The 7,628-nt window shown below is 41.8% G+C and overlaps 1 pseudogene; it reads left to right on the top strand.

The window, feature by feature from the left end:
• The first annotated feature begins 6,803 nt into the window (after window positions 1–6,803).
• Window positions 6,804–6,902, top strand: LOC112615488 (annotated as a pseudogene).
• Window positions 6,903–7,628: the final 726 nt, after the last annotated feature.

Consider the following 7,628-nt stretch of genomic DNA (forward strand, 5'->3'; position numbering starts at 1 on the left):
GAACCTACATCAACATATCATCATCATCCAAGTCCATAGTGTACATTAGGGTTCACTCTTGGTGTCGTACACTCTATGGGCTTGGACAAATGTATGACACGTATCCACTATTATATATCATACAGAGTATTTTCATTCCTTAAATATCCTCTGCACTCTGCCTATTCATCCCTCCCTTCTTCCAACCCCCCAGCAACTATTGACCTTTCTACTGTCTCTATAGTTCTGCCGTTTCCAGAATGTCACATAGTTGGAATCATACAGTATGAAGGCTTTTCACATTGGCTTCTTTAACTTAGTAATATGCAGTTAAGGTTCCTCTACATCTTTTCATGTCGTGAGAGCTACACTTATTTTTCTGTGAGATTTTGGGCATATTGGTCAGTCTCTATAAGCTTTCATTTCTTCATCTGATAGTAGTACCTATGCATAGGGTTGTTGTAAGAATAAAAATGAGGTGATATATGTAAAGTACTTCCTGTAGCACCCAGCAGGAAGAATTACTTACTGTAGCGCCTGGCACTTTGTTCACTCATTTATTCAACCAATATTTGTCATCTGCTGCTTTAAGGTCTGTGTTGAATGCTAAGGATACAGTGTTAAACAAAACTGACAAGGTTCCTGTCGTCATGGAAATTACACTCTGGAGAGAAAGGTAGAGATTTAAGCAAATAAATACATAGTTAGTCTTCCATTTTAAGCCATATGATAATTTGATAAAAAACTATTTCTAAAATAGAAAAAACGGGGAAACAGATTTAATCTGGAGGGGTGGGGAGGGGATGCACTCAGGGAGAGCCACTCTGAGGAAGCAATATGAAGCTGAGACCTGAAAGTTAATATGGAAATAGCCAGATGAAGCACTTTGGGGGTGGGGGGGAAGTGGGGGAGAGTGTCCCAGGTAGAGAGAGTAGGTCCTAAGGTAATAAAGAACTCGTTGGCCCATTAGAGGAACTGAAACATCAGTGTAACTGGAGTGAAATGAACAAGGGGGAACAGGGTGCATATGAGATTGGAGACATAGGCAGATCCCAGATCTTGCAGGGAGTCATGGGATCTCATTGGATGCCTATTCTTAAGAGAATGAGGGGGACAGAAGAGCCAAAGGAAGAATAACAAGGGAGGAAGGAAAACCAAAAGAGAGGAAAAACACAGAATAAGGGGGCTAGAGGGTGGGTGGGTGAGAGAGACAGAGAGAAGAGAGACAGAGCAACAGAGAGAGAGACACAGTGAGACATTTTGAAAGTCAAAAACAGAGAGGTTGAGGAGGATGAGGGCTAAGCAGGACCGAAATTTGGCAAGTAAGAAGTCCTTTGAGACCTCTGAGACAGCAGGTTCAGTGCAATGGTCAAAGTGAAAGCTAGATTACAAGGAGTTAAGAAGTAGTATGTGGTGAGGAAGTAAAGGAAGAGAAGGAAGTTAGCATGTATTTTTTTTAGAAGTATTATGATGAAGGAAAAGAGAAAGTTTGGGTGATAGTTTAAGTGAGAATTTCTTCTTTATTTTTATTTTAGATTGAAACTTTTTGAAGGATCTAGTAGGTAAAGATTGAAGGTAGGAAGAGAAAGGAGAACTGATTCTGCCTTCAAGAGGCCTCATTCCTGTAGTTATTTTGCCTGCAATCAGAAAGTAACAAACTCTGGGTATCATGATCGGGCCAGAGACCTAAAGAATGTGCAATTTCGCCGGGCGCGGTGGCTCAAGCCTGTAATCCCAGCACTTTGGGAGGCCGAGACGGGCGGATCACGAGGTCAGGAGATCGAGACCATCCTGGCTAACACGGTGAAACCCCGTCTCTATTAAGAAATACAAAAAAAACTAGCCGGGCGAGGTGGCGGGCGCCTGTAGTCCCAGCTACTCGGGAGGCTGAGGCCGGAGAATGGCGTGAACCCGGGAGGCGGAGCTTGCAGTGAGCTGAGATCCGGCCACTGCACTCCAGCCTGGGTGACAGAGCGAGACTCCGTCTCAAAAAAAAAAAAAAAAAAAAAAAAGAATGTGCAATTTCTCTCTCTCTCTCTCTCTCTCTCTCTTTTTGAGACGGAGTCTCGCTCTGTCGCCGGAGTGCAGTGGTGGGATCTCGGCTCACTGCAAGCTCTGCCTCCCGGGTTCACGACATTCTCCTGCCTCAGCCTCCCGAGTAGCTGGGACTACAGGCGCCCGCCACCACGCCCAGCTAATTTTTTGTATTTTTAGTAGAGACAGGGTTTCACCGTGGTCTCGATCTCCTGACCTTGTGATCCGCCCACCTCGGCCTCCCAAAGTGCTGGGATTACAGGCGTGAGCCACCACACCCGGCCACAATGTGCAATTTCAATCATAGATATGGTTAATTAAAAGACTGTACAACGTACGCCCATGGTTTTTAAAATTAAAACTATAAATCAAAATAGTAACATTTTTAATTTCTGTATTTTAAAACAACTGGCATTTAAAGAATTTAAAGAAATTCATATTAGACATAATTAAGAATGCATTCTACTTACACTCAATTGCTGCTACTAGCTCCCTTAATATAATCCTGGTTTCCTTTTTGCATTTGAAAGAACCCTTTCTTTGTACTTATCCTGGACTATTTATTTGGGCCAAAACCCTCTTAGGGTAGCCCCAGATTTCAGGTCAGTTTGGCATCAATGGCTCTTTCAAAGGAATTTAAGTTTTAATTTCCCAGTTGCTCATAGCTTTTCTTCTGCCTCAAGAAGACTGAAAAGACATTGACCCTGCTGGGCTGATGGACTCATGGAACAAGAAAGTTTCATTTTGCCTGCCCAGTTTCCTTATCAGCTAGGAATGATGCGCATTTTCCATCTCACCTCCTCCCTTTTTCATACAGCAAAGGAAAAATGATTACTGAGTTTTATTTAGTTTTTTTAAACATCAAAGTTAAATATGCACATAGTTTAAAGAATCAAATACTTCTAAATTACTAATTACAAGAAATAGCATTCCCCCACTCCACCCCTTCATTTCCCACTCCTCAGAGGAAATCACTTTCAATGCTTTCACTAAATCTTTTTTTAGGGGGAGGAGAGAAATCATTGTGTCTCTAAATAGCTACTTCTTAGTTTTCTCTATTGACTTTCCACTGTGGAAGATGGGGATTCAGTTTTCGCCTCTTCTTATACTGCATGGGCTTATATTTCCATGTCATTATTAAACTGACACTCAGTGTTTATATTACTATGATCAAATAAATACTATTCACACCTGTGTTGTGTAATAAATTATGATCACTTTCTTCAAAATGGTTTTGCTTTCTCTGGGGTTAATAATGGTCTCATTTTTCATCTGCCTAGTCCGAACAAACTTGGTATTCCATCAATTTCATCTGGAAGCGAGCTCTTCCAGACCTACCGATCTGCTCCTCTCTGGGCTGACTGACCTCTAGGCCTGCTGTACATCTGTCATCTTGGGACTTCCCTTCACCCACATCCTGGGGACTCTCTTCACCTCTGTGTTGAGTGCTCTGGTTCCTGAATTCCACCTCTTCCTCTTTCTTGACTCACAGCACTGTTTTGGTGGAGCACATTCTTCAGTAGTTTCCTAAGAGAGAGTGCAGGGAAGATATAACATTTGCCATCAGTGCTCTGCCCGAATTCTCTTGGCACTTAACATCCAGGCCTTCAAAATTGCCAGCATGTATGTCTCTTTGCCTGAGGGCTTAGAAAAAGCTACTGAAAGTTTGCTCAGGAAGTGTTGGGGAATTAACCCCCTTTTCCCTGGGAGAGACCCTTAACCAACGACTGATGAGAGTTAGTAGATAAATATCCCAGCTTGCTCAACCATGAGAGGGTTTAACCCTGAAGCATGCTTTCAACACAGGCCTCCCAGACTTCCCCGATGGAGTCAAGTTCCACTTGTCCACAGTAACTTGCTAGATATATTAACTTCCGTACGATCCTTTTCTCATTACTTTACTCCCCTACAGATGTTTCCTGGGGTCATCTCCCAAATAAATTAATTTTGCTCTTATATTTTTTATTTTCCATCTGTTATCTTTCTGCTTTCCTTTCTACTTTCCAAACCTAGTAAGCTTTTTTATATTTTTGCTATCGTATTTGAATTTCTAAGTTTTTTTTTTTTTTTGGTTCTCTAAATGTTCCTTTTAAAAAATAGCATTCTGGGCCGGGCGCGGTGGCTCACGCCTGTAATCCCAGCACTTTGGGAGGCCAAGGCGGGCGGATCACAAGGTCAGGAGATCGAGACCACAGTGAAACCCCGTCTCTACTAAAAATACAAAAAATTAGCCGGGCGCGGTGGCGAGCGCCTGTAGTCCCAGCTACTCGGGAGGCTGAGGCAGGAGAATGGCGTGAACCCGGGAGGCGGAGCTTGCAGTGAGCCGAGATTGCGTCACTGCCCTCCAGTCTGGGCGACAGAGCAAGACTCCGCCTCAGAAAAAAAAAAAAAAGCATTCTGTTCTTATTTCATATATGCACTAGTCCTCTTATTTCTCGGGAGATATTATTAATACTTCTTGTTTTCTTTTTCTTTCACAGATGCTGTCATTTCTGCGTTATCTTTAGAGCATTTCTCTCCAGTGTGTCAGAGTTTCGGAGAAGGCTTTCCTAATATTCAGGCTGGATGTCAGGGTTCCCTAAGTAAGAGAAGACGGCAGAAGGCAATGTGTATAATCTCCTGTTTTTTCCCAGCGTGTTGTCCTTTCACACAATAGTGCCTTGTCCCTTCTCTGTCTTACTCTCCCACCAGAAAAACCTCCATTCTTGGACATTGTGGGGAAGGGGCAATCCATCTAACAGCAAGAGGAAGAGGGGGCCTGGGGCTTTCATTGTTTCCTGAACTGATTTTCAATTCAACTTACTGTTTTTAGCCACAACTTCATCCTTGTTTCCAAAAGTACCTGGTGCCACCAATTGCTGAGCATTTGGAGGATTCTGAAATGTAAAGTGAGTTGCTTTGCCTTTTCTCATCTTCAGGCTTAGGATTCAGCTTTCTCAGGTCTCTTGATGCAGTTACCATTCATTCATCTATGTTCTAGCTTTTATTTGTTTATTTGTTTATATTTTATTTTATTTTTGAGACACAGTCTCACTCTGTCACCCAGGCTGGAGTACAGTGGCGCAGTCTCGGCTAACTGCAACCCCTACCCCCGACCTTCCCAGTTCAAGTGATTCTCCTGCCTCAGCCTCCCAAGTAGATGAGACTACAGGCACCCGCCGCCATACCCGGCTAATTTTTGTATTTTTAGTAGAGATGGGTTTTTACCATGTTGGCCAGGCTGGTCTTGAACTCCTGACCTCAAATGATCCACCTGCCTCAGCCTCCCAAAGTGCTGGGATTACAGGCGTGAGCCACTGTGCCTGGCCTTATGTTCCAGCATTTAAAATTATCTTTCTTACTCTTGTCCTTTTTATAGTCTTTTGTCCTTGTAGGTTTCTCCTTAAAAAAAGTTTACCAAAATTCTTACTTGCTTACATACGCATAAAGAAACTCTGGAAACATGCATAAGAAAGTATAACAATCCTTATTTCTGGACCGGGAGAAAGTGGGAACCGAGCTGACGGGAGACATAGATGAGGGAAACGTTTCAGGCTGTGCCTCTTTGTATTTTTCTGGTTTTAAAACCATGTGAATGTATCACTTAATCAAAACATTAAATTTTGGTTGAGTTCTAGGAGGGAGTGGAGCATGTGTTTAATCTGCTGTCTTTAACCAGAAATCTCAAGTGTTGTTTTTCTAAATTAGCAGCTTCAATGTTGAAACCATGAGAAGCTACCCAGCCAAAAGCCATTCCAAACAAATCCAGAGCCATAAGCAAAAATATAGACAAATTTGGCTTTGTGAAAATTAAAGATTTATGCAAAGCAAAAACCAAAAATCAAATCAAAGTTTAAAAGGTCAGAAAACCAAAAACAAATTGGGAAAAAAATTTGCAACAACTATGACAATTTACTTCATTAAAGTAAATTTACTTTAAAATATGGAATTTACTTTAAATATTTGGAATTTTGACCAGGTGTGGTGGCTTACATTTGTAATCCTAGCACTTTAAAAGGCTGAGGCAGGGCTGGGTGCTGTGGCTCATGCCTGTAATCCCAGCACTTTGGGGGAGCTGAGGCAGGCAGATCACTTGAGGTCAGGAGTTCAAGACCAGTCTGGCCAACATGGTGAAACCCCGTCTCTATGAAAAATACAAAACAATTAGCCAGAAGTGGTAACACGTGCCTGTAATCCCAGCTACTCGGGAGACTGAGGCAGGAGAATCGCTTGAGCCTGGAAGACGGAGGTTGCAGTGAGCCGAGATCGCGCCACTGCACTCCAGCCCAGGCGACAGAGTGAGACTTCGTCTCAAAAAAAAAGGCCGAGGCAGGAGGATGCCAGACTGCAACTCCAGTCTGGGTGACAAAGCAAGAACCTACTTCAGAAAAAAAAAAAAAAAGATGAAGTTTTTACAAAGCAATTAAACACAGATAAAAATCCAATAGAAAACAACAGGCAAAGGACATGAATAGACTACACAGGTGAATACATACAGATGGCTTTTAAATACATGAAAAATGTTCAGCCTCACTCATAAATTAAAGAATGAAAATCAGAACAATGAGAAAATCAGTTTTTACCTATTAGAACAGCAAAATTATAAAATCTGATAATATACATTGGTGAGGTAAAGATTTGGTGAGACGAGGAGTCTAAAATATTTTTAGCAGGATTAAAACTTGTTACTAAATTTGCAGTGCATTTTGGTGCTATCTATCAAAGTTTTAAAGTTACATTTACCTTTTGACGCTGCAACTTCACTATCAGACATGTATCTGCTTGCACTGGACATCAAGACATATTTACTTGCTCACTTCAGCTACACATATGCTAAAATTGGAAGGATACAGAGAAGATTGTCATGGCCCCTGCACAAGGATGACGTGCATGAAGCATTCCATATATTTTTAAAAATACATATTTACAACGATATTCATTGCAGTATTATTTGTAGCCACAAAAACTGTAAGCAATCCAACTGCTTATAGGAGGAAACTGGCTACATAAATTATAGTATATTCATTCAGAGGGATACTAAGCAGCCAATAAAAAGAATGAAGCAGGTCAGGCACAGTCACTCACACTTGTAATCCCGGCACTTTGGGAGAGCGAGATGGGAGGATCAATTGAGGCCAGGAGTTTGAGACCAGCCTGGGCAACATGGCAAGGCCTGACTCTACAAAAAATAAAAAATTAGTGGGGAGTGGTGGCACGTACCTGTTGTCCCAGCCACTTGGGAGACTGAAGCAGGAGGATCCTCTGAGCTCAGGAGTTAGAGGTTGCAGTGAGCTACAATCACACCACAGCACTCCAGCCTGGGAGACAGAGCAAGACCCTGCCTCTAAAAATAAAAATAATAAAAAGAATGAGGCAGCTTTATATTTATGGAATTATCTCTAACATGTAGTCTTAAGGTTATAAGCAAAGTATGGAACAGTGTATATGCAGTGATCCTATTTGAGTGATTTTTAGTAACTTTTCTTCAATACATAGATGTGCTTGTGTACATACAAGATATCTCTGGAGGAATACATAAGAAACAAATCGTTATGACTGCCTCTAGAGAAGAAACTGGGAAAATAAGGGATCAACAAAGGGAAGGGAAGGAGAGTTTTTTTCTCTTAAAAACGTAT

This window comes from Theropithecus gelada, chromosome 1 (genome assembly GCF_003255815.1).
Source record: "Theropithecus gelada isolate Dixy chromosome 1, Tgel_1.0, whole genome shotgun sequence".
Classification (NCBI taxonomy): domain Eukaryota; kingdom Metazoa; phylum Chordata; class Mammalia; order Primates; family Cercopithecidae; genus Theropithecus; species Theropithecus gelada.